The sequence below is a fragment of the Balearica regulorum genome, chromosome 5, assembly GCF_011004875.1.
Source record: "Balearica regulorum gibbericeps isolate bBalReg1 chromosome 5, bBalReg1.pri, whole genome shotgun sequence".
Taxonomy (NCBI): Eukaryota; Metazoa; Chordata; class Aves; order Gruiformes; family Gruidae; genus Balearica; species Balearica regulorum.
In genome coordinates this window covers 39,314,909-39,342,793 of record NC_046188.1, presented here as the reverse complement: position 1 = coordinate 39,342,793, position 27,885 = coordinate 39,314,909, and the positions used below count along the sequence as shown (strand labels likewise).

At 41.5% G+C, this 27,885-nt stretch overlaps 1 protein-coding gene across 17 annotated transcripts in view; it reads right to left on the bottom strand.

Moving 5' to 3' along the window:
• Positions 1 to 15,840, bottom strand: part of SIPA1L1 (signal induced proliferation associated 1 like 1) — a 220,056-nt gene extending 204,216 nt beyond the window's left edge. For 13 of the 17 annotated variants that reach the window (XM_075754278.1, XM_075754274.1, XM_075754292.1 and 10 more), the window contains exons 1-2: positions 15,710 to 15,840; positions 14,981 to 15,265 (exon numbers count right to left, since the gene is read on the bottom strand). The gene's annotated coding sequence lies outside the window, so the exon portion shown is untranslated. The remainder of the gene's footprint in view (positions 1 to 14,980; positions 15,266 to 15,709) is intronic. The other 4 variants (XM_075754276.1, XM_075754277.1, XM_075754290.1 and 1 more) reach the window with 1 other exon arrangement.
• Positions 15,841 to 27,885: the final 12,045 nt, after the last annotated feature.

Below are 27,885 nucleotides of genomic sequence, written 5' to 3'. Positions count from 1 at the left end.
TAGCACCCATGACACTACTTATGAACCTCAACATCTCCTGTTCTGTTGGAAACTGTCCTATGTGAATTTTTTGAATATAAAAAAATAATACACTTAGTCATAACCCTAGAAGAGTATGTTTCCCCCTCTTTCAAAGAAATGCCAAAAGACTTTAAAAGAAAAGACCAATTCATGTCTTGAAACATAAATAGCAGCTCATAGTATAATCAGGTCAATTACTGAGAACTTTGAATATGTAAATGCCTTCGGAAGGAGATTCAATTTCCAAGCCATGTCTGATAAGACAGATCCATTTATGATCGCCTTATAATCTTCTCCTGTAATGGCCCTTTTTTTTCTTTAAACATTTTCCAGATAAAAAGATTTGTGGTTTTATATCTATCAAAACACTTAAAGAATCTGCTTCATTAGGACTGAACTTTTTTTTTTCCTTTTATGAAATTAGAAATAGGCTTTGGTTTTGGCATAACATTAAGAATGGATGAGGAACAAAATGAAGATAAACGTAATGAAAGCTGTGTTTACCACATCCAAAAGCACCCTTCTGTAACTTAGACAATAGTGGTTGTACAATGCATGCAAAGAGCATCACTTCTTTAATCAAACACTGAATGTTTTTATTATTATAAAAGAGTATTTTACATTAGCTTACTTTTCAATTTTATTTCTAACTAGTAAATTTCTCAAACAGTAGAGAAGATAAAGTTGTCAGGAAGTTACAGAAGATGAAATGCTGGCTTCACAACCATTAACAGCAAATCTCTGCGCTACCACATCACCAACCATGATAAGTTTGATCCAAAGAAGACTTAGCCACATGATCAAATTTGATCAAATGTGCCAGAACAGGATACCAAATTGGTATCAGTGGCAGGAAAGTGCATAATATCTAACTCAGTATGAAAATCATAGCAGTCTAAATAAATAATGCTTAATGCAAATAAATCAAGCTGTTACCTGGTATGTATTTTATTTTTGCTTTAATTAAAGCAAACAGAATCATTTACAAGATTGATACTTTACATATGACTACTATACTTTTTTACCCAGTACTGGGAGTCCTAAAGCCCTGCTTGTAGCATTGTTGAACCAGTGTTCTACCTTTGTAACCTTAAGATAAGTTTGGATATGTTATTACATACTCTTCCCACCAACTAACAGAGCTTTCTGTGCTATTTTTCTCTCCTCTTTTTACCAAGAGGAAAGTTAAAAGCATTATGTGTTGCAGCAGCTCTATATCCCAACACTCCAGTGCTGACTGATGCTGAACAGCTGAAAAAGGTTCAGCCTTTTTGACAGACTACTGTCACCTAAACTGCAAAACTGTATTATCATGGCAGCCAAAAAATGAAAAATTATCCTAGACAATTCATGAATCATTATGGTCTAGTATTAGGCCTTACAAATAGTCAGTACAAGTGCACAGACCAGTATTCTCCTCAACTCTTGAGGGGAAGAGGGATCAAAGATCTCTACTCTCAGGAGCGATGGGACAGGTGATGACAGCTTACTGAGCCCAGACTGCACATCATACAGCAGTTGCTGAGATGGAGAGGATGAAATGGAGGGTTGAGAGGCAGGAAGAGGAGGCTGGCCCAGTTACTGTTTTGCATGGCACCACTGTCACAGACAACTGAGGTCAATATACAGCTTATTCAAAGAGCTTCCCCTCTCAGATGTATATAAACACTTTGGTTTGCCTCTCTGAAAAAGGACAGATCTCACTTGCAAGCCTACCTTGTAATCAATCCCAAGTTTAAAAACAAATCATTACAAATCCTGCCGTACCTGCAGCCTTATTCTCCAAAATTCAAAAGCATTACAAGTGTAGAAGATACAATCTTTTCTCAAAGTCAGGATGTTTTCTTTGGATGGTCTCCCCTACCACCTGTCCAGCGAGAACAACCGGCTTCTGCATCCCTTGACTAGGTACCAAATGAACTTGCTTGGCTTCTCAAACCGAAGAGGAAGAATTTGGACAAGACAAACGCTCCAGTTTTAACTGATCAGACAAGCCAAAGCAACAACAAAACAATCTTTCACACTCATCACATCACCTCCTTTCAACAAACCCTTACAACACACTTCCCAGTAAGCACGAGGCAGCCGAGAGGAAGCCAGGAGCATCTGGTGACAGTGGGTAGGACTGGGAGAGGGCAGGATCCCATTCTTGTTTGTGCTCCTCTGATAGATCCCAGGTGTTTGCAGAAGTTTTCATGATAAGCCTGGCCTTAAAATATTCACACGTCTCTGTAGCACTTGGACAAGATTCTTCTTGAGAAAAGCTGGTATCAGAAAGCTACTGGTAACCAATGTTCCATTTTTCATCAATAATGTCAGATTCTCGGAGGAAAGTGATTTCCTCCACAAAAACCAAACAAAACAACACCAAAGCTGCTCACACAATAGTAGCGTGAATAATTCTGGAGAGAAGGGGAAGGAAGAAAAAAAAAGAAAAAACCTCATCAGACACTTAACAGCGCAAACTATTACGCAGTCTAAATACAGATATCACTACAGGCTCCCCTAACATTTTGTCTTCTGCACTTTATTTTTTGGAAGGAAGATGACAGAAATCTATACAGAATAAGCAGTTACATGAACTAACAAAGCCTAGTATTTTCAAATATCTCTCTCGTACTTGACCAGATTTGATAGCTCCAGTTCTGCCATGCAATGGTGTTTATCACACAGCTTCTCTGGCGACCAACAACATCTTTGTGCATGTTGTAGCTCTTGCCACCACTAGGATTCAATCTCTTTTTTATACAAAGCCTGTTGGATTCTAGATGTGCATAAGGGGCTAGAACAACAGCCACTGAATTCAAAATATTTAGGAGACTGGGGAGAAGGAAGAAGTGTTAGAGAGAAGAAAAGCAAACAGGCAGGCACACACAGAGCATAACCATACAAGTCGGTTTCCATAGGAAACCAAAAACTTTGAGGGCAACCTTGCCTCAAACCCGCTATCAGAAATCTCGGATACAGTGACTGTGCGATCTCAGCAGTGACTGCCACGCGGCACAGATACTCAAGCTAGCTCTGAGCTAAAGAACACTATCCATGCATTTGCTAGGACTAGACAAAAAAGAAAATGGAAAAACTGCAAGAGTGATGACATGAGGCACATTGGCCAACTCTCACGTGGCAAGTACAGTCAGGCAGTACTTCACATAGAGCCTTTGAACACAATTGTTCCTGAACACAACTTGAGAGCCCACATCAGGTACTAATCCAGATTTAAAGGAACACTTTAAAATATATTTTAATAGCCTTAGATCTGACAACTTCTACACATTTCATTTACTCATTTTGTGTACAGCCTGTTTTATTCTTTTTGCAATTTTATAGACCATGTCATTCTCTGTTGCTACAGGTCAAGATGCCCCAAGATAGGGCTGTCTAGCAGGCAATTAAAATCCAAAGCAATCTGTTCTAGTATTACTTCAACTTGTAGCACGCCAGCTATTACGCTGGCACTATTGATCTTCTGACCTTTGAGCTAAAACCATTGGACTAACACCAGAACCAGAAACGTGACAGCCACATTAGCACAATGCTGTCCCTGAGCTTGGCAAGTCCCACTGAAGAGGGCGGCTAGTTAGCTCATATGCAGTGCTATGCTATTAAATGCTATCCGGATCCAAGCTACAAACTCGGCACAGTGTTGCATTGTGCCATGTATGCACTGTAAGCTAAAGCTGTAACAAATAAGGCCAGGGCACAGGTTTGACCACTAATCCATAACTGTCCATGCCAGTAAACTGTTATCACATTCTCCAGCATGGTTTTGTTCAAGTTTACTAACAGATATTGATGTACAGGAGATCCCCTGAGGCTTGGGACTGTTCCCAGCAAACAGTAGGAGTATGAGCTGTGCAGAGCTGCTCTCCGGAGCGGAAAACAAGCTGCAGACAAGTGCGGACATAGCCACTAGATTTCTCAGTTGGCTCAAGAGTCTCCAGCACAGCTTTACAGCTAGTTATGAATAAATTTGTCCATAGTAAGATGAAATCTAAAGCCCAAGGCAGCTTCTGCTCTGAACACTATTACAGATTTCTCTTGTGCACGTTAAAATGACTTGCTCAAGGGCATCTACATTTCCTTATTTCACAAAGTCAATGAGGTAAACTAATGAATGAGTGCAAGGCACTGATATTATAGTAATGTCACATCAAAATACAATCTCATTAGTATCCATAAATGAGTGAAGTCGAGTGCACTCAATGCAGAGAAGCACAATTATCATGCAACTATGCTGCATCACATTAGCTATAAAGATGATTCTGTATTTTGCCTAAGATGTCGGATTAGGGTTCTGGCCCTTTCCAGTCCATGAAAGTACAGACGCAAGTATAACACACTTAAGTATTGTCAACGTTATAATTATTCTGCTCGATTCACGTCCGTCTTTTTTTTAAATCACGTCAGGTAGCATTGTCTAAAACTAAGCTGGGGGGGTGTAATGAAATCAAACTCCATCCCAAAAGTAATTGTTTCTACCACCAGTAGAAACAATTTACAGAACCTTCCCCCCACACACCCCTATTTTCCCCAGCAGCCTTTCAGATGCATAAGAGGAGCAGATAAGATCACATTAACTTTACCAGAAGCAACAGCCTGCTCTTCACATGTAATCATGAGATTGGGATAACTGGATTTGTTCACAAGACAAGACAAGGCTCCAAGAGAGTACTCTCAAAGCTGTATCCTGCTATTCAAACAGACCCTCCTCCTATAGCCAGGTCTCTGACCACCTAGTGTCTCAGAGAAAATGTGTCAGAAACCAGAGGATCTGTTCCCAAGGGACCGGTACAGCTCAAGGGGCACACTGTAAGCCCTTCTCAATTATCTTTCCTCAGGGGAAGAGTCAAGCAACTTCTCAGTACAACTATTCAATGAGATAAAACTACTTGTGAAATTGAGCTGTTGTCATTATTAATATTGCATATGTTCATCTTAATTACATTCAGCACTAATTAGTATGGTTATAAACTGAACAGCAGCGGCACTTCAACAGTACCCTAAGTCTTCAATTCCAAATTCTGAGTGCAGGGATAACATAGCATATTGCCTTGTGACCCAGGGTGCCAGTATTCAAGTGACTAACCTAACTGAAGTTTCATTTCAAGATCTTTTGGCATCTCAGCTAAGTACGAAGGTGATAACAAAGAAGGGTTACAGCAAACAAGATAGCTACTCTATTAACATTTTTAAGTCAGAAACTCAGTGCAAAAACAGTCACTCAGCACTAACACAAGATTCAAAAAGAAAAAAAACACCACCTTTAGAAAGGTGACTTTGCTACCTGGCAAAATTGCTTTGAACTTCTAACAGAAAGGTTTTTGGACCTCCTTTATCAACGAGAAAATAGCGTAATGCAGAAACCAAGCACTACTGAAGGGTATTTTGCGTTATACTATACATACAATTACTTCATTTTCAAAAGTACTATTAAATGCTAACATTAAACAACTTTACCTGCAAGCACATAACACCCACATACTGTCGCAGAGCCAAGAGTTTTTATTGCCACCTGTAAAATGTTACTGAAATAGAGCAGCACTGTTCCACAAGCCCTTTTCTTTCCCACGTAAAAAGCGAATATGAAAGACCACACAGTCAGGTACACTGTCTATGTTATCATCATGTACTTATCTGTTATGAGCACTGAAGTTCTAATTTGTAGCTAAGTTTCCAGTAAGAATTAATTCTAGCCATGTTTTCTGAACATACCTGGAAAAAAAGCTAGTCGCTCTAGAGGAAAGCAGGATTCAAATTGAAAAAGCTAGTCACAATTTCAAGCATTTAGCTTCATCTATATAGAGTTGTGCTGACTCTTCTACTTCCCTTCAAATAGATCTTCAATTCTCTCACTTTCAAAGCTAGAAAAGTCACAGACATGTTTGGACCCTTCTTTTCTAAATTATAACATTCAGGAAAAAGAGGGAGAGACAGGAAGAAACAGAAGGTTATGATTCACTTGTTCATACAGTTTCAGCTACAATATTTAAACACAAAAAAATTGCTTTTTCAGTACTGTTATCTATCAAAAAGTAAGTATCAGTTGTGCTTATTCTGGATGCTTTAATGCCACATCAAATGACATCTCATTGTTGTGCCAAAAATCTTTTAGTCCTCCACGTTAGAAAAACTGACAACTTTAAAGAGAACAGCACTACAATCATTTACAATTCCTCCTCATCAGAACCCAACTTTTTCTGTCTAAATAGTCAATGATCTAACAATTATTATTACCCTCTCCAGCTTGTGTAATGTTCACAACATTACCTTCCAATCTGTTCCAAACAAATAAGTGATCAAAGTGCTACTTTATTTTAAATCTGTCCACTAGATCTCCAATTCATCAATTATATTTTCAAGTTTGACCCTTGTTAATTCTAATTACCTGTTCCTATTACATGTAACTGAAAGATGAAACGAGGATTTTACCTACAAATTCCTTCAACTGCTCCTTAATTTCTCTCCTTATATCAATTTCTGAGGCTTGTCTTATTTAGCCTTAAGTCACTTAATCCCCTGCCTCAAGAACCTGAAGAAACCTATCACCTCAAGTTAGACTGGATCATACTCGGGAATATTTGGCAACTACTACAAATTGCTTTGGTTTTTTTGTTTTTAAGCAAAGTGCATGTTTACAAAAACTAAGAAACAGCAAAAGTCTCCCCCCTTCTTCCCCAATACTTCAGACATTTTCTATCTCTGAGCATTTTCTACTTTTACAAGAAGCGATGTTTACCTTGCATACGATTATTTTTCATGTGGCCAGCTCTGCACAACTGCTAAGTTGTTCTGCATTAAATTGACTGTTCCCTCCGCCCCAATTTTCAGAAGCAACGCTTTATATCTGCTAGTTAAAGAGCACATTCACAACATTTGCACTCTTGCCCTTCACAGGCATAAAGTTGTTGGCAGTTTGAGCAAGTCATTGCACTTAAGATCCAAGAACAAAAAGATACTTCAATGATACAAGAATGGAAAACCTCAGTTCAGCTGCTCAGGTATGTAAGCACTGACTTCATACTAAAAAAATTGAGATTTAATGATGGCAGCAATCAGCAGATAATGACTAACTTCTGTTAAAATAACAGTGATGAGCATCCTCCGCAACATTTAATTACTGCTTATTATCATACCTTTGTTTTACTGGCGATGTGCTTTAAATTAGCAACAAATTTGAAAGTTTTTACTGCATCAACACTACATATACAAGTGATTAAATCTGGAATTTACAGCACACTGCTGCATGTTCACACTCAATTCTAATGCTGCTGGAGACAGAATAACCTCTTTTGTTCTCAAACATTATCTAGCATATTAATTAACGTTAAAAAATTCTGGCTGAAAATAAAAGGACAATAGTACAGGTCTAAAAAGAAGTCCTGACAATTTTAATACACAATAAAAAGAACCCTAAGTAGCTCTGCAGATCTGGCTTTACCTGGATAGAAAGGCAATTGTATGATAAGGCAAAAATTAACTTATGGCTCTCAAATTATTCCACAGAGCTTCTCCCACAGCTCCAGTTGCAGAGTTGAAGTGTCTGTGTCAGACAGTACTCCAGAATACCAACAGCCATTCATTTCACTGCACAGACATGCCCTAAAACCCCACAGAACTCAAAATCCCAAAAAGGTCTTTTTGACTTTTGAATGAATGGCATGTTTTAAGATTGTATTAGCATTTTCCTTTTGTTTATATTAACAAAGGCATCCTAGCAAAGATTCTCTCTGTATGGCAATGCCATAAACAATACTGGATTTGGGACACCATGGAAATTTCCAGAGTTATGTCAAGTAGAAGCTGATGACTACCCTGCAAGATGCTACAGAAGTCAATGGGGGGGAAGGCCAAAACAAACCGATTTTCTGTCAACACCGCTTTCTTCAAAGACTGCAAAAGAAGGGCAAAAGAAGGGAAAGAGTGAAGAAAAAACATCCAAGGAAAGGACAAACTACGTAAATAGCTTTTACACAAGTATCTCCTTTCTTTTCTCACTTCTATATGCTTGCTTTAGGAAAAGCTGGGGGAACACATCAGGTTTCACTCTTTATTCCAGCTGCTGTATTATCAATACAGCGCAGTCTATTGAACTATTTTAATATTTAACAGCTCGTTGCATGAATTGTATATTTGCAAAGTAGAAGATCAGTGCCAGTATCATGTCATTCATAAAGATATGTTTGTTTTCAAGGCATGAGAATGTTAAACCATAACTTTCTTCTGCACAATAACGCAGTCCTCCTGCATGGACTGAAAGCATAAAATCCAATTTCAGCCCTTCCAATTTGGAAAAACCACAACAGTGGTAGAAGTCTCAACTGCATCCAGCAGAAGCAGCGAAGGCCCTCTAAGATTATTCGGTGGGGTCTAGTATTATCTTCTATTTGACACATGCAACAATACTCCCAAAATAGTATCAAACATTTTAGTTTTAAAGCATTAAAAAAAAAGTCAGATTAGCAATTTAGAAAGTGAAGAGACAAGTCTTGCCCACAAAAAAAAAGACGAGATCTTTAAATAGGTCAGAGATAAGAACTGTAATGAGTTTTGTGTGAGAGTAACAGTTAAGCATGCAGTTTGAGTTTCACCAGCCATTGTCTCTTTTTTTAAATATGTAGACAAAGTCATGTTACACTTCAAAAAGGTGAAGAAAAAAAAAAAGTCTGATTTTTGCCACAGTTGTTCAGCAAGAGCAAATGTGTGCTCTGGCCTTGCCAAAATACGAACGAACAAGATGGGTACATTTTTGCTTACATTGGCCTCTTGCAGGAAAATAAATAAGTACACACACACACCCCCCTTTCTTGCATGCCCACAGATAAAGGAAATCAAGTTTCCTGTTGCAGGTTTGCAACCTGAGAGTCAGCACTAGGAAGCCGTGATAAACCGACACCAGTGGTAGTGCTGCTACCCAAGTGAAAGACATGAAATGGACTGGATACCAAAGTAAAACTGTTTCACAATAGTTAAAAAAAAAATTCATTACAAGGATGGTCTTGATTTTTAAAAGTTGTTTCAACTGTATCTACATCAGCATTTTAAACAGCTGTGGCCTCTAAGAAGGCCCCCCAGCTCTCAGCAGCTAGCAGCCTGCACAGCACAGAGCGGTTTAACACAGGAGCCCAACCTCCAACTCCGAGCAGGGCCGACTTCCACTTTGCATCAAGCTGCTCATGGCTTTGTCATGTCAAGCTTTAAAAGTCTCCAAGGATCGAGATTCACCAGTCACTCTGGGGTGGTCTGTTAAATGCTTAACCACCCTTGTAATGATTTATTTTAATTTTTATAGTCGTTTTGTTGTGCATAATCTGGAATTCTCCTAGAGGAAAGTAAGCTAAAAATCCCTCCCCAGAAGTTCACCAAATGTGGCACAATCCTTAATGGTCATACCAGTCCAAACCAACAAGCCACATCTGTGTTAGAGACATCCAATTTAGGAGACTGGACTACATTCTGTCCGAAGTAAAATTACTGAAATATTGAGCGTCAATCCGGGAGACTCACCGCCCCCACCTCCAGCCAGAGATGCACTTCTATGCTGCCAAATTATTTGCTAGTGTAAGACCAAGTGAGAAAGCCAAACACACAGACAGCAATACTGGAATTAGATGAAGGAAAGTAGTACTCTTTGAACCAGAAAGAAAGGAGAAAAAAAGTTATACATCAGAAAACTATAATCTCTCCTGTAAAACACCAATCGTCATGGATCTGCACTAAATACTTCATATGACAGTGTGAAATACAGTTGATGGTTTTGAATGAGCATGAATATAAAAAAAAAACCAGGCAATAAGAAAAATACAATTTCAGCCATTTCAAAAATTCCCAAGAACAAGGTAAAAATGTTCTTGGGGCTATGCAACTTTTGGCCAAATCAAGAAATGTATGTGTTTAAAAACGTTTGTTAAGTCTTTAGAGAGACATGTCTGTATTACCACCACCAAGAAAACCCAAGATATCTACCAGAACTGCTGACGTGAATGACTGGCATACAGAAAGTTCTGCTACAACAGCAGTTGTTTTACAGATATTATCTGCCACTATTTAAAAAAGTTCTGTATTAATCCTATTTCACATCACATCAGCATACAATAAGCTTGTCATTTGAATTCAAAGGTCAAAAGACAATTGATTTAGCTGATGGTGCTGTAAAACACATCGTGACTCGAGAAATTCAGGGAGCAGAGCCATGCTACACAAGCAGCCCTTGGCACCTCCTGGAATCCCACCATCCACTGCACAGACAGCAAGGTAGGCTACAGTGCAAAGGAAGATGCTTGGCAATTCCCCCCTACCCAGAAAAGCAAGCATGAAAATTCACAAAATAATACCAGCCCAGTATATTAAACATAACTAAGTCTCCTAAGCAGACTCAACAGGCAACTTCTCTAAGTTATGCTCAACTTCTGACCCATACTTTCCAGCAGCCTGGAGTAAGAGCTTGTTTTCTGCTGATTTTGGCTAGTTGACATTTTTAATGCACTATAACATCATCAATTAAGAAAAATAAGATATGCTTCAGGGTGAACTCGAAATGCTTTCACTAAGATAAAAGTCCATGTTAACGCACAAGTTCAACATCAGCATGTTTCTCTCACAGCTGCAGTAAAAACCAGTCTCTCCAAGGTCTAAACGAGTATTTTAAGGTAAAAAGTTACCTCAAAAGGTAAACAAACAACACAAAAATTGAAATAACATCACCAAAGAGGTTTTGAACACTGACAGTAAAACCATAAGGAATCATGAAGAAAAATCCATAACTATATGCTATATATTAATAGTTTATTTAGATTTTGACAACTTACAAAATAAAACTTCAGAAAAAGCACTTCACTGATCTTTAGCAACATCCATCTGAAGTAAGCGTTCTTCCCTTTCTACAGAGCCCGAGACCAAAGGCAAAAGAGTATTAAAACATCAACACAAAAATAAAAAGTGCCTCTCAGGCCTACGCATGAACCACTATTCCCAGTAGCAACTCTTCCTTCTGTGCTGTTTTTTAATAACCCACATTCAGAAAAGTTGTTCTATACAGTTGTGCATTTGTCAGGAACTTAATCTGTCTCTTCAAAACAGACATCCATCCACTGTACAGGGAATAAGAGCTACTACTATTGCACTGCAGCATCCGACATGAGATTAAGCAGTACGAAGAGATGAAGCCACAATTCATTTTGATCCTACTAATCAAACATGAGTTTCCAAGAGAGGATCCACTTACAGACTCAGACCTTTGAAACAACACTGACAAATACTCAGTTAGTGATCACACAATTCACCAGCTATCAAGATTATGAAAAGTGTTATGTCACCACATTCAAATGAAGTGCTCTTTAAAACATGCTTCCATAAAGAAAACAAAGACTTGTAAATGCTTAGTCTCACTTCACATAAAAAACATGTGGCAGAATCTAAATCAAACAACCCACCCAGCAAACCGGTGCCATTGAATTCAAAATTAAAGAGACTGAGACAATGCCATAATTTAGCTTTACATATGCAAAGACAGACATCTAAAACCGTTTTATCTGCTGATTCATGTTCAAAAATACAGTTAAATAACCAAGCAATTCTAGTGTGTCTGCAACTCCTAAAGTGTTTCCCAAAGTTCAGAGTGCAAAACTGCTAGCAAAGCTAACGCCAAAACCGCCACAGACTGTGTTAGTCTTGCACTGCCAGCTGCATAAGGATTAAAAATCAGAATTAGTCAAAAGAACAAAATTATTGTCACTCGACCTCACCAAAGACCATATTCTGCAGGTTTACAACTGTACCTTCAGCTAACCATTGCTGGTAAGGTTCCACTCCCAGAAAGCATTGATTGCCTTTCATTAAATACAGAATATCTCAACACTTATAGACCCCTAAAATCCCACTTTAAAAACTTCCAGCTTGAGAGTCCTCATTCTGATGTTAAACTGACCTCAACGAAATATAAAGCTTAGACTATTTAAAAGTTGCTATTTAGAGGAATATACTTGAAAGCAAGTCAATCAAGTTGAACACAGAACAATACAACTTTTTTTCCCCCTTGCTCACAGAAAGATAATTAAGAGATGATTAATTTTACATGCCAGATCAATAAAAGCCTCACCTAGCAGATTTTACACTATACATATTTACACCAATAAAAGAAATAAGTAACTGCACTTACAAGTACTGTATTTCTGTCATTTAACCTTGTTAATAAGTTAACAAATGGTTTTCAGAATAAATGAATAAAAAAATCTAAAAGATGAATAATGAAGTAAACAAAACAAAGATATAAAGAGATACTAACAGATAATTAAATCATGCCTTACTGACTTTTTAAATATTTAAATTAAGGAGCTGCTGAGGAATACAAGGAATCTGCCTGAAGCCAAGAAGACCAAGGAAACAACAGATCAAAACTGTCTGCCAACTAGCCAACACACAGGGTCAATGAGAATAAATTTAAACCTCTGGAAACATTAGCATTAGGAAAACCAACTTGTGCAACTAAAATTTTGATGAAGGCAGCAGCCCTGCTTCTTTACCCCAGTTGGGTGTCCAGGATTTCTAACCAGTAGCAATAAGAACTCAATAACTTGCAGCAACCCCCTTGCTGAAGGGATTGAACTACTGATGCAGAGAAAACTATTCCTTTTTCTTCTCTACAATAGCAATGCTAGAGAACAAAACAGATAGAGGAATAGAAAAGGAATTCAATTGAGCCTCAACCTTTTCTCTTACTAGCCTACCTCTCATTTTCCCAATGTATTTCCAAAATTTTCCTCCTTAACTGGAAGAACATGATCTTACTAAAATTCAAAATAATTAGTAGGAATACTTTATGTTCTTAAAATAAAGTTTTGTTCTCCTATCTTAGAAATAAAAAATGTGTTCATAGTAGCAGAATTAATTCTGAAATAGACATTTTAAAGATATATTTGAGACACCTGTACAAAACTGAGAGGACAAAGAGAGCTACATAAGAACAAAATGCTCTCTAGGCAGCAGCAGCATGCTTATAAGCATGATAAAAAAAAATCTCCTTGAAAATGAGATGGGAAGAAGAGGCCACATGTGGATATAGTTTTGAAAACAACAGCTATCCAAAAGTTAATCCCAAACCTTAAAATAACATTTTGGATAAACACAGGAGAAAAAAGCTCATCAATCCTAGAACCGATTATGCATGAGTGAAATGACAATCATACATTTTTATTCTAGAAAAAATCAATTATGAATGACATGTCCCAATACTGGTTTCATCACTCATTGCAGCTCCATCCTTTCACAGTTCTGAGTCAGTGGCTACCTCTACACCTGCTAGCCTTTTTAGTCAAGCAACTTTTTGCAGCCCTACAATAGTCAGAGTTGACATCCCATTTTGCTTTCGACTTCATGATCTAACAGGTTCTATAAACCACAACCAAAAGCAAAGTATGCCTATCCCAAGTAGCAGTGTTAAAACTAAGCATTTTATTAGCATCAGTAATACCTTCTTAATACACTGTTGAGCAACTAAATGCACATCCTTTCATCAACCGGCCATAACAGAACACTCTTAAAAGAGAGGGGAGGGAAGGAATCTTCTGTTCCTAGTTAACTATCAATAAAGAGGAGACATAGTATTTACATAACACAGTAAATCATGAAACTTTTCTTTTTAGCTTTACCTAAATAGAACACAGCTGGCTTTATAACTAAGAAAAAAAATAAATCTGAAGTTCTCGCACTGTTTCTGGATTAATAACTGGTATGGCATCTGATGGCCTAAGGCATGAAAGCCTTGACAGTGAAACACAACATGTATATCTCTCTCTCTGCAATTACAACTCCCACAAACTTCTACATTAGTACTTTCACCTGTCTCTCCCACCACTTCAGCTGAAGGGAAAAGGAGGCTAGCCCAGCAATACCTTCCCAAATAAATAATGGCCAAACTCTCCACCAGAGAGAAAACTGATGCTTATTATCCAGTTAGTACGTGCAGTGACAACAGGCAAAAACTAAGGGGGAGAGACTGTTTTCCCATTTACAAAACTGGTTTATGCCTTAAAGGAAACTAACATTTAATTCCCACAGTTAATGAGCAAAAAGAACCCTCAATCAAAAATTCTGTCATGAAAGAATTGCTTTCTAAAGAAAACAGCAACCTTGGTTCATCCTTACAGTTCTGGAACCTAATGAAATCTGACACCTTTACTCTGAAAACAAATTTGCATTCTGTTATGAACTAAGGCTCCGTGCTCACAGATGCACTTCATTCAGCATGCAGGAAAAGGTTCATTAAAGCAGCATCGCTACAATTTTTAAAAGCGATTTTGCAGGCAAAAATTTTAAAAGCAATTTTGTAAAAGCAATATTATCCAAAAAATGCCTCTGTGTTCTTCTTTGGGTAAAAACCATGCCTCCTCCATCTAAAACATACAGATGTTGTGGCCAAGGTTATACAAGGAGATCTTCATTAAGTTGAGCAATTCCCATTTTGTATCATTGCTTTGCTAGACACGAATGGGTGAATTTCTCATTAAACAAACTGAAGCTGCATCACAGTTATCCAGTGCAAATAATATAGCTTTTTTTTAAATACAGCACAAGAACGTTCAAGAAAACATGACTTCATGCAACATAATGGGGAAAGAGCAAACAAACTCAGCAGAGGAAGGTTATCCTCTTCTCTTCTACCCTTCCTTGCTCCTCCACCAACATCTCGTCCTCCCTCCCAGTAAGAGACAGTTAAAGGCATTCCCTGTTTTTCCACTTTTCCGGGCTCCTAGTGAAGAAAACAACCATCCGCAAATATTTTGTTCCTCCACCCCCTCTCTCATGAGCTGAGCATTGAGAACATCCCCACCGGCACTGCCTCCAAATTACCTAATTGTTATCATTATGGTGGTCTCAGCACCGGCTCAGAACAAAACCAGCACGACTTACACCCTCACTGGCTATAAAAAGTCAAGAAAGAAGAGACTGAAGTACAACTTACAGCGCCGAACAAGAGACAAGTTACTTACCGAGCCTTGCACACGAGCAGCGTGCCTCTCCGGGGCCCGCAGGGGAGCGCGCCCCCAGCCGCAGGGCGCCTTCGGCGGCGGCCGCCTCCGCAGGGGACGGGCAGCGCGGGGAGCCGCGGCGGCGGCGGCAGCAGCAGCGGAGCGGCACGGCGCGGAGCGGGCTGCTGCCACTCACCGCCGCCTCTTGTCCGTCCGTCCGTCCGTCCGCCCTCCCGCCGGGGCGCCGGCCGCGCTGCTCCCGCTCGGGGCTGCCTTTCCTGAGGAGAAAAAGACACAAATCCGGAAAATAGCACCCGGCTCGGCTCGCTCGGGGAGGGACCCGCGCCCGACCCGCCCCCGGCCCAAGGCTGCCGGCAGGGCGGGAGACCACCCCGGACAGCGGCTCGGCGGGCTCCCGCCGCCCCCGGGGGCGCACGGGGCGGACGCCCCTCGCCCGGCGGAGGAGCGGGGCTCCGGGCGCTGTGGGGGGCTCTGCCGGCCACTTTCACACGGGGCCCCCAGCCCTCGCCAACTCCGAGGCGGCGGCCCCGGCTGCCGGGCAGGGGTCCGCACAGCCCCAGGGCTGGGGACCGCTCCCCCCACGCACACCCACACACTCCCTCAGTCAGCGGCACGGTGGCTCCCGGTTCCGCGGCAGGAAGGAGGGGGACGGAACGCAGCCCACCTCCCGCCCCGGCTCGGTGCTCCCACTCGCAACTCACCCAAGAAAGTTGCCGCGGCGACTGCCGGCGACTCAGCTCGGCTCCGCTGGGCTGGGCTCTGCGCTCCCCTCCCGCGCCCGGGATGAGCTCACCCCACCGCCCGCTCCGCCCGCCGCCGCCGCAGCTCTCGCGAGAGGGGCTGCCCCGCCGCCCGCCCGCGCTCCGGCGGCGAGGGGCGGGGGCGAGCGGCCCCGCGCGCGTTGCTGTAGCAACAGCCAAGCGCCGGGCCTAGAGAGCGGCCGCGGCCTGCGCCCAGCTCCTTCCCCTCCAACCGCCCCCCGCGCCGGGCACGGCCCTCCCTTCTTCCCTTCCCTCCCCGCCTCACCCGCGGGGCCGCGGCGGGAGCCTGGGGGTTGAGCTGGGCGGGCTGCTGCGCAGTGGTCAGCGTCTGCCCCGGGGGGCGCCGGAGCTGCGCTCAGGGAACCTCCTGTTGGGCGAAGGTGGCCCGGGGCCGGCAGCAGGGTACAGGGCCAAGGTCACTCCTAACAGCGACCTGTACGTGTAGGGTTGGTAACTAGAGTCCTTGGGGCATGCCCAATACGCTGTAGTGTTGCACCTCTCAGAACTTTTTGCATTAAAATGCTCCTTTATATTTTCTTCTTCCTTTTTTTTTTTCATTTCAATCAGTACATCACATTCCAGCCTCCCAGAGACCTGTAAGGAGAAGGTCACTGTAGTTGCTGACACACAGGCAAAACCTAGTACTATAGAAATAGTATACATCGAGCTCTTTTACTGCCAAATTAAATTGAATTCTCTCTGTAGATACCCACCACAGATAACAAATTAACAACACGGGTAGGCACATAAAAAAGTGAGCGTACATCCACGTCACCCCTTGTCCTGCAGGAACATCACTCTGTTTTCAAATGGCCAAAATTTTGCCCAAAATCAGCTGTGGGTAACCCATTCTGGATATTCTGCTGGTTGTCGTTATCATCCTTGGCTTGACAGAACATTACCAATCTCAGTTAAACCAAGGTAACCGAAGCTTTCCCGGAGCTGTCTCTGAAATTAGGACACTCCAGAAAACGTCTCAGACTTGGGCTGGCGACATTCCAGCATGGTGATAGCTAGAGCAACTGAGCTGTGGCGAGCAGCTGCTCCGCGGCCGAGATGTTAGCTTCACCCCCGCACACTTTCCAGGAATGCCTGGACAGCAAAAACCGACAGGACTTACATACGAATCCAAATGGCTTGCCATCTTCTGAAGATGTTCCTAATGGATCTTTAGTACTGGTGTTTAAATAATACAGTGATCAGTACCGTAAAAATACCTGGGTGGATTTCCAGCGAGCAATCACTCAGCTTCAGTTCCCCAGCTTGAGGTCATCCTGCAGGTGTTAGGGGGTCACAAAAACGCTCCCTGTCTCATCTTGCTGAGTAGAACGAACATTCTGGATGTTCCCAGTGCTTCTCTGGCATGAAAAAAATGAGAATTTGCAATCTAGAAAAACAAATAGGAACATTTCAGGTATTTAAATAGATTTATCTTTTTATAACCCATCTGAAAAGCTCAGGGTATTTTATGTAAATGAGAAGTTTTTTACTGGCAGCTCCAGCCCACAAAGGGAAGTCCAAAGAGGCTTGCAGTCCTCAGGTACGGAGACACAACAGTGCTGGCTGTGACTGCAGCATCGGGAAGCGTGGCGTGCGATTACTGAATTTGTCTTCATCAGAAGAATTCAGTTAGCGAGGCCATGGCTTGCAAGCTCTTTAATGAGGTTAATGAGGCTAGTGCATTCCCAAACCGTTTCTATGATCTTCCTTCACACACTGCTGATGTGTCAGATTGTAAGATGAGGGAGATATTCAGAAGGGTCACGTAGGGAGGGAGAGGCTCTGACATGAAGCGCTGGCCCAGCGTACGTGCTATCTGAGATGAGGCTGCGGTCGAGGTCCACACCCTTGGCTGCAGCCCAGCACCGGAGCTGGCTCCTGCTCCCGGCTCCCTGCCGTTCTTCCCCGCATCCCAGGTCTAAGAGGTTGACATCTGGTAGTGCAGGGGTCCTGGTGTGGGGGCTGCCAGCGGGAGGCACGGACAAGCCGCTGTTTCCACCACGTTCTCCCTGTGCACAGCATCTAGAGCTGCAGTTAGGGGAGCAGCAGCACTTGGAAGTGATGCCTGTTCTCACAGGTCTCAGGATATCCCGAACTCATTTATTTTCTTTATGTGGAAGTACAAACATTTTTGCAATTAATTATTACTTAATTATAAAGTAAGGGGGGGGAGAGGAGGAGACTTTAGAGTTTAACTCCTGCCTATATAAGAAGGTCATCAGAATCACTTATCTGGAATAAGAGGGATAAGGGGTTTTATTCCAAAATAATTACCTTGCCTCAATAATGCACAATTAATTCCAGAAAAGGACTCCGTTCCCTTTGATGGAGTGCTCACACACATTGGCCTTTGCTTGACTAGCTGTCACAGAACTAAGGATGCACAGTTGGCGTTCCAGTCGGTTTCCCTGTGTAGACAAGCCCCAAAAGAACCCCAAGAATTTCTGAATGCCAACTCTTCTTCTGCCACTGATTTGCTGTCTTACAGTAGGCAAGTCACTTCATTCCTGTTTTAATATTCTCCTTTAAACAGAAAGGGAAAATGATACAGTTATTTACCTCGGGGAGCAAGGTGAGAGTAAATTAATTAACATTTATGTGGTGCTCTGAAGGTTTGGTTTTATGAAAGGGTAAGTTGTAGGACTGTTTCTGATTAGGGCTGGCCAGAGCTCCTGGAAGCACAGGGAAAATTTGACTAAGAATCTGAACCACCCTGAAACAGAGTGCATAATTTATTCATTGATGAACAATGAACATGTGAAGGTTTGTGCACAGCACACCCTTCCAAGAAGCATTAGAATACAATGCACCAAAAAGAAGTAATTCACGTAGAGATGGTTAGCTAGAGCCCAAGATCAGTGAGTTTCAGGATATGGAAAAGGTCCATGTTCTCATTCATGGTCCCAGAAAGTCAGTCAGTATATGCGGGAAAGGTTTTACGGTCTTAGAGTGTTTTCTAGCATTATTGGCTTGGAGGTTTTAGAGGATTGTCTTTAATACGGATCATTTCAGTGATCCAGTTTATAGCACATGAACCAGTTATACTGCCATAAAGCAAAGGCCAGTTTTGCTTTAGGGCACTGGGGACAGAAATAAGAGGCAACTTCTTTAGTCAGCTCTGGCAGGACAGGCAGTGTCTTGTGAACTATAACTTCTGTGTCCTTGTTTTCACTCACCAACAGGTCTTTTCTGCTATTAAGTAGATATAAACACTCTCTGACTTCACCAGTTATAACTCTGTGCAACTCGCACAGTCATCTTTGAACTCTCTAAGGGACTTCACAGGCACTCTAAAGCAACCCTCTGCAGCTTACAAGAATTCACCCTGAAGTAAATCTGTTCCATTTAATTGGCATGGGTAATTACTAATTGGGCATAAAGTATTTTAAGTCATTAAAACTCAAGATGAGAAATACACATTAGTTAGAAATGGGAAAAATGTATTTTTTAATAAATGCAAAAAAATGTTTCTGACTGGTATATTTAACTTAGCAGAAATATTGAAGAATTTCTCTCAAAAAGGATTTGAAAAGAAAGGAAGGATGCAGGAGCATTTGCAACAAAGCAGCAGCATGGAAGAAAGCATGCGGGTGAGCCTGGAGGCTGGTGCAAAGGGATTGTCAAGTAGGAAGTACAAGATGAAATGATCGGTGTCAAGGCTGACAGGCCAGAATTGTGACCTCTCAGCCGTAGCTGGGCTCACAGAGGCACCCATCCACGCTGCAGTTTCCTCTTGCCAAGCCTGTCTGTCCTGCTCTGCAGTCAGTAGGCTCTTTCTCATAATTTGCAAGGATCTGCATTATTCTTTTGCATTTCAGTGGACTGCCAAACCACTGGAATAGAAAAGAGAGGCCCAGAAACTGTACTAATGGGCGCCACTTAGTACCTAGACAGCTATATGATCCTCAGGAAAGAAACTGCAAAACACACACTCAGAACGTGTCTCAAGCCTGCACATATAGAGACACCCATACACATAGACATTAACTTTATGAATCAAGGCTTTTCAAGAGTAAAGGCACAGTTAATAACCTTGACTAATGTAAAAAAATCCCCCACATTTTATTTGGATGCACATCAGAATACTTAAGAATATTATTTTGGTGTTACCTTTTGTTCTTAATTCAGTACCAGGAACAAGGACATATCTGGTTAGGCCCACTAATCCCACGTAGTATGTCGAGTAGTTGTAGTACTACAGGCTTAGGAGAAAGTGCAAGAAAACAGGAGGAAAATTAGGAATTTTCATTATCTGAGAAGAAGGTAATGCAAAAGTCACCTTTGTGGAGAGAAAAAAAAAAAGTTTCAAATTTCCCAGTGCTGTGATCCAATGTCAGTCATCAAATCATACTATTCAAGTATTTAAAAACAACAGAAGTAGAATTCCAAAGTGCTTTTGTAGACTGTGTTTAACACAAAACTCCCCTCCCATGCATTAAAAGATTACGGATGAAAAGTCAAACACTCAAAAGTAATAAATGCCAAATGGCATCTGCTTATACCTTTATTTCAGATTTCTTGGGCACACACATTCTGTAATATAAATTGTAATTACATGATTATACAACTTTCTCCATAGCTTCTCTGAAGCCTGAGGAACTTGAGCTCTGCACCTTCCTTTCTGCACGCTGTTGCCCACTAGCTCTGAAGACAGGCAGATGCATTGCCATCTAGGTTGATCTGGAGGTGTTTATCAGAACAGAATGTTTCATGAACAGCAACAAATGCATTTTTACCCCTTTCCTGTAAGGTGATATTATTATCCCCATTTTACAGATCAAAGAGCTAGCACCTGGTTTTCTAATGCATTTATCAATGAATAGCTCTTCTTTTCAAGGAAGCACATCTCCCCAGGAATTCACCTGTAATTGTGAATGCTTCTGCGAATCAATCCCCAGGCACCCTGGAATATGGCTGTGGCTGAAGTGACAGTTCCGGACAGCATACACAGGCACTGCTAATGGAAGAAGTAGATCTGCCTGCTCCACACCCTGCTCCTTCTCCCTCCTGGCTGCCTGTTCCTCCTGCCCCCATGCCGCCCCAACCTTTGTGCTGCACAGATGTTCATGTGACTCTACGGCCAACTGACTCAGAGGACTGCTCCAGCTAGAAACTAACCCAGCAGGAAAAATACCACAAGCTTTCAGCTGGATGAGCTTCCTGATCCAGTTTACAGTGTGGCCTCATAAATGCTTGTCTTGGTACAAGAGAGGACACGATAGAGGAACAGAAACAGATGGCAGGAGGGCAGGTAGGTAGGATTCCTTTGCTGAGTGGTAGCATCAGCTTACTCTGGGTAGAAGTGGTTATTGAACTTTAGCATGAGGGGCACAAAAACGTTAGTTAAAAAGTTTGGTTCAAGGACTAGACTTAGAGAAAATACACAGAAGCTGGAATAGAGCGCGGTAGGGCTGGAAGAGGTCACGATTCCAGCTCAGCTGCCCTTTTACCTTGAGACTACCGAACTTTGCCCAACTGTTCCTTTCTTAACCGCCTGTTTCCCTCGAGTCTTGCTTCTTTGTGCTTCTCTGGACTGTTCTTCACTGATGGGACTCACACATTGAGTTCAAATGTAATATCTAAATTGGCAATCCTGACAGTGTCTGAGGACTGACTTTTATGCTTTTTTCTCTGGCACTAGAAATCCTGTCTTCCCTTCTAGGAAATGGCAAAATTTCAGCAGAAGTCTTGGAGAACACTCCCACCAAGAACAGCTCACAACAGCATGCTTATGGCATGTGCCTTGGAAGTGGGAGATGTAGCTGGAGATTCATCTGGTCCAGAGAGATGTGTAACCCAAGTGCCCCGTGTTCAGGGCAAGTTTTGTCCAGGCAGAAAAGAGCAGCACCCTTTTTGCTGGCAACTTCTCAAAATGAAAGAACGACCTCTCCTTTCTACTTGCAATAAGCATTTATCTTAAGCAAAGGATTCCAGGTTCTGAATCCTAAGGAACAGAGGCATCTCCTAGTCTTATCTTGGACTTTAAAAATAGACTCATTTAAGAAGAGAGGAAAACAAACAACAGTATTCTTAGCCATGTCTAGTAAGTTTGAGCAGAATTCTTAAACAAACTTGAATGATTCATTCTGAAGAAAATATAAAATAAAGTCTTCAGATGCATTTCATTTTTGTACATCCATAATTCAAGGTGACTATTTTCTAAACTATTTTATACACAATTAGCCTGAAATATGGTTTTCTAGCTCTCAGTTTTCTGAGCAAAATATAAAATGACACAGTTATTAACCTTTGAGAAACCTCTCCTACACGCAACAGAATTAAATTCTGCAGAAAACTGAATAGCATTGGGAGAAATTCCAAATGACTTACCACTCATTTGTTTGATGGATAGTTGGGCTAGCTATTGCTTTTTACAGAGCTGCCAATCACCAGGAGTTCTGGGATATATACCGAAAACTCTTAGAATCGCAAATTGCAGTCGCAGGCTTCTGTGGCTTAAATTGTTATGGAAGAAACAATTACTTTGCAGAGAAGGAGATGGTGCTGTTACCAAAAGAGGGTAACGCTGTGGTATCAGTGGCTTTGACTTTTCAGCAGAGTTAAGTTGCTTCTTCTAATGTAACATTTAAAGAGATGTTATCTTTCTGGAAATCTGTTCTGTCTGAGGATTTCTGTACTGATGTTGAAACTCAAACTGAGATCACCATAATAGATAGAGAAGGGGAAATTGTTATATCAGTTTGTTTATTCCACATTTGGCAACTCTGAATATTCAGTTTCATTCTTTCCATAGCAAAGGGTGTTAGTCATTCTGTTGTTTGTCTGAGGATTTCATATAGCAGGAGGAAGAAGGAAAAACACTTTGTGATTCTTGAAATCCCAAAACTGACAAAAAGATTCTGGACCGTGGCTAAAATGTAAAATTATTGTCCACACTTTTTTGAAAGAGTTAAGCCACCTATAGTTCCTATGCATGTTATAAAAGTATATTTAGACTCACAGCATACATTAAGTCAACGAAGCAAGTTATGTTAAGTAGGTATACATCTATTTTGGTTATTCAAGTGCGCATGGCTTGTCCTAGATCACCATGGGTCTCCAGATTTTTCTGTAGATCTCAGGCTTGAATCCCACCTTTTCTTTTGGGAGAAGACCTTCCCATCTTGTGTCTACTCTGTCAACACAAAGATATGGGGGGAAAAAAATTGTCGGAATTTGCTTTCCCCTCATTTCATAGGGTTTCCATAAACCGTGTGACTTTGCGCCAGCCACCACCCTTGAATCCATAGGTTCCAGTTGGCCTTTCTGCCTCCACAGGATCTGAAAATCTTATTGCAGGATTTAGAAGGTTACCTGGAAGAGATTGATAAATTAAGATCTCATAAGATCACTTTGTGCAGTCCAAAACTCAGCCTCCACTTTCCTCTTCGCTTGCTGTGTGTGCATCAGGCTTCAGTTGCTTTAAAGTCATCTTCCAGATATTTTGCCGAAGAACCCTCCACTGAAAAAGGAGCACGTTAGAACTGCAGTTGCAATTCAACTTACAACTGCAATTGGAATTCAGCTTAAGAACAAGTAGGAAATTGAAGTAATCTTTAAAGGACAAGTGCAGGGATCTGTAAAGGAAAAGTGCCAGGTATATACACAGTTCTTTTTTCCTTCTTTTGCAGTTTATATTTCAGATGAAATACATAAAAGAGGGAGAATTGCAGTTTTGTCTTGTGCCATAGAACTTCACCGTAAGACTCTTCAACATGCTTTAAGGTTACAAATATGAGTTGCTGTGGTGGGTTGACCCTGGCTGAGGGCCAGGTGCCCACCAGAGCCGCTCTATCACTCCCCTCCTTCACTAGACAGGAGAAAAAGTACAATGAAAAGCTTGTGGGTTGAGATAAGGACAGGGAGAGATCACTCACTAATTATCGTCAAGAGCAAAACAGACCAAACTTAGAGAGGGAATTCATCTAATTTATTACTAAGCAAAACAGAGTAGAGGAATGAGAAATAAAACCAAATCTTAAAAACACCTCCCCCCACCCCTCCCATCCTCCCGGGCTCAACTTCACTCCCAGTTTCAACCTCCGCCCACCCCCAGTGGCACAGGGGGACGGGGAATGGGGGTTATGGTCAGTTCGTCACACGGTGTTTCTGCCGCTTCTTCATCCTCAGGGGGAGGACTCCTCTCATCCCTGCTCCAGCATGGAGTCCCTCTCATGGGAGACAGTCCTTCACGAACTTCTCCAACGTGAGTCCTTCCCACGGGCTACAGTCCTTCATGAACTGCTCCAGTGTGGGTCTCTTCCATGGGGTGCAGACCTTCAGGAGCAAACTGCTCCAGCGTGGGTCCCCCACGGGGTCACAAGTCCTGCCAGCAAACCTGCTCTGGCATGGGCTCCTCTCTCCACGGGGCCACAGGTCCTGCCAGGAGCTTGCTCCAGCGTGGGCTTCCCACAGGGTCACAGCCTCCTTCGGGTGTCTCCACCTGCTCCAGCATGGGGTCCTCCATGGACTGCAGGTGGAATCTCTACACCCCCTCATCCTTCCTCCATGGGCTGCAGGGGGACAGCCTGCTTCACCATGGTCTTCTACACAGGCTGCAGGGGAATCTCTGCTCCGGTGCCTGGAGCACCTCCTGCCCCTCCTTCTGCACTGACCTGGGTGTCTGCAGAGTTTCTTACATCTTCTCACTCCTCTCTCCGGCTGCAGAAGCTTTCTCTAACTGTTTTTCTCTTTCTTAAATATGTTATCACAGAGGCACTGATTGGCTTGGCCTTGGCCAGCGGTGGGTCCATCTTGTAGCCGGCTGGCATTGGCTCTATCAGACACAGGGGAAGCTTCTAGCAGCTTCTCACAGAAGCCACCCCTGCAGCCCCCCCCCCCCCACTACCAAAACCTTGCCATGCAAACCCAACACAGTTGCAAGCTTTTTATTAACTAGTTATGTTATAATAACACCTATATTAACCTGTACCTACAGCCAGCATAATTGCAGAAACTGCAGAGTTATTTAAAGTAAATCAATGAGCATGTAAGTATGATGTATTACTTTTCAGTAACACAAGTGGACCAATATAGATTTATTTTTGCTGCTAAGGGAGAAAACAGAAGGGTCTGGCTTAGCCCAGAGCTCTTCCAGGTCTGCTGAATCATGGAAGCTTTGAAAGTACCCTGTGGCCTGAAAACAATATTCTCTGGGGAGATCCTCTTGCTACTTAATAATCCTTTACTTCTCAAGGGTTGAATATGCAGTCTTGCCTAGCCATCCTTATTCAAGTTTCACAAGCAGAATCAATAAAATAATTTTTTTTATTGTAAATTGTGGTTTCAGACTACAGAAATCTGGTTAGTTGATACAAATGATCATTCAATGCTGAATGGTTTTTAAATTAGCTTATACAATCATACAAAAATTATTTACAGGAGGAAACCCAAGTGTATTTGTGTAAACCTTAGATGGATGTGGCTACAGAGCTTGTTGAGCATGAATACCAGGCTGGGGCTTTGAAAGCCTGAGGTACTTACAACATTTTAAGACTATCAAATCCCAGTGGTATTAGAACCTCAGAAAAAAAATACACAGGAGCTTGTAAAATGGGGCCTCTGGCAATTATCTGGGGGAGGGAGCTGAGAAAAAAAATTGCCTGGAGACCCTGTTTTAAGAAAAAAATCTTCTGCAATTGCCAAGGGACTAATGAACTATATCTTAGAATGCCAGCCAAAGCCCTGTTGCCAAAATATGCATTTCATTTCGGTGGAAGGAGGGAAGAAAAGTATTTTAATCTATTCCTTTTTCAAAACTGGAAAACAATGGATTTTAAGAGTCAGAAGTTTTTTAAACTAAGGAAAAGGCTATCTTTAATTTTCATTCAAGAAAGGTAAAAGCCCTACATAATGCCATACAAAACCTATTCAGAAATTAATGGGACTATTTTACATGTACGTATATATTCCCCTCAATTAAAACTCGGAGGAAGAGTTCATGATATTCTTACCAGTTCTGGTCTAGAGCAGCTGCCACTCTTGCACTTCAGGCTGTTGTCATAACTGTAGAATTCCCTGTCCCAGTTTTTGGTGAATAAATCCTTATGTTTCTTTCTCAGTTTTCTGAAAGCCCTCCTGGGATTAAAATATAAGCCTGTCTGTCTTAATGAGACATCCTAGTGACATCATTGCACCCCTCTGTCTCCAGACTTATTTTACATGTCCCCTCACTTTGAATGGCTTGAAACATCTAAGATTTTCAGCACTGGCTCTATAGGTATTTTGAGTTTCGACAAAATATTATCCCTCTTTTCCAAATTTCAAGCTTTTGTGTTTAAAAAAAAAAAGCTCAGGATTTCACATGCCATTTAGCAGAACAATTCTTTCAATTGTCGTGTCCCTTAAATCACCTAATGACACATATGTGTCTGCTGATCTATGATGCGCATGGAACGCAGGACTTCCTGTCTTGACACCTTCCTTACAAGTTTTACAATTTTTGCCTTTTTTTCACAATTTTAATTTTTTATGGTTCATTTCTGCACTTGGAATACATATAGAACTTACATTCTTGCCCAGCTAGGGAGATATTTCAGTTAAATTAGCAGCGGTTGTTCTTCTATGATATTGTGTGATAGAGTTCATTTCTTTTCTACAAAAAAAACCATAACCTAGTTGAATCACACTAACTATGACTCATTAATCTGAGACATCTGTTGATAACCCCTGAAGTCACTGTATTTCAATGCTGCAACAATTCATAACCCTTGCACAAAACAAACGGGGAACATAAAAGTTACTAATCCATTAATGTGCTGGCCTCCTGTGATCTCTAGACTCAAAAGAAATGTAATCATATTGTAAAAATGAGGTAAGCGTTAGTTGTCTAGACATCCTATATGTGGCCATTCTCTGGTAGTTACCCTGCGGTAGTCATTAGAAAATCTGTATTTAAGCAGATTAAAGTTCCTTGTAAGTGGCATCGTTTGCAGTGCCCTGCAAATTGAAGGCGATAGTTGTAAATGCAGCAGTGCATTTTTCCTTGCTTATATTTCTTGTCTAAATACCTAAATGGCCTTTACTGAAATTGGACTTTGTCCTGGTTTCGGCTGAGGTAGAGTTAATTTCTTTCTAGTAGCTGGTATACTGCTGTGGTTTTGATTTAGGATGAGAATAATGTTGATAACACACTTGTGGTTTTAGTTGTTGCAGGGTAGTTGTAGTGCCTACACTAAGTCAAGGGCTTTTCAGCTTCTCACACCCTGCCAGGTGCAGAAGAAGCTGGGAGAGCACAGCCAGGACAGCTGACCCAGACTGGCCAAAGGGACATTCCCTGCCATACAGCACCACGCTCCGGATGTACCTGGGGAAGTGAGCTGGGAAGCGGGATCGCTGCTTGGAAACAGACTGGGCATCAGGTTGTTGTGAGGTTTTTTTCCTTCCGTTGTGGTAAGCAATTGCATTTGCGCATCACTTGTATTAATATCATTATTGTCATTACTACTGCTATTATTATCATTCTCTTCCTTTTTTTATCATCTTAAACTGTCTTTATCTCAACCCAGAAGTTGAGTTTATTTCCATTCTCCTCCTTGTCCCCTTGGGGATGAGTGGAGGGGTGAGTGAACATCTGCGTAGCGCTTAGCTGCTGGCTGGGGCAAAGCCATGACAACTTTCAAAATTACAAGAAATTAATTTCATGTGCAAATACTTTTTGCCCCCTTTTCTAATTTGCTTTCCCCTCTTTATTTCATGTCTTTATGACTTCTTCATTATAATTTACTGACAACATAAAAATTCATTATTTTTCTACTGGGTCACTGCTTGAAAATTCGCTTATATTAATACTTTTAAGCCTCGATGAAACAAATATAACAATTACGTAAGGAACAGATAACACTATTTTTGCAAGCAATCAGGTAGTTTATGATTGTACATGATCATCATAACTGAAAATGCACATGCAATAAATACTTTTGCAGGTTTTTCCTGCTGCAAATCCTTCAGCATTTTTTTTTCATCTATCTATTACTTCTAAGAAATGAGGGGACAAAAGTTATTCAGTGAAATCCATCACCAATATAAAACTTGACTGACAGAGGTTTTGGAGATTTATACTGATTTAATGGAAATCAGATTCCCACTCTAATGTCAGAGAAATGCCTTTAGTTAGA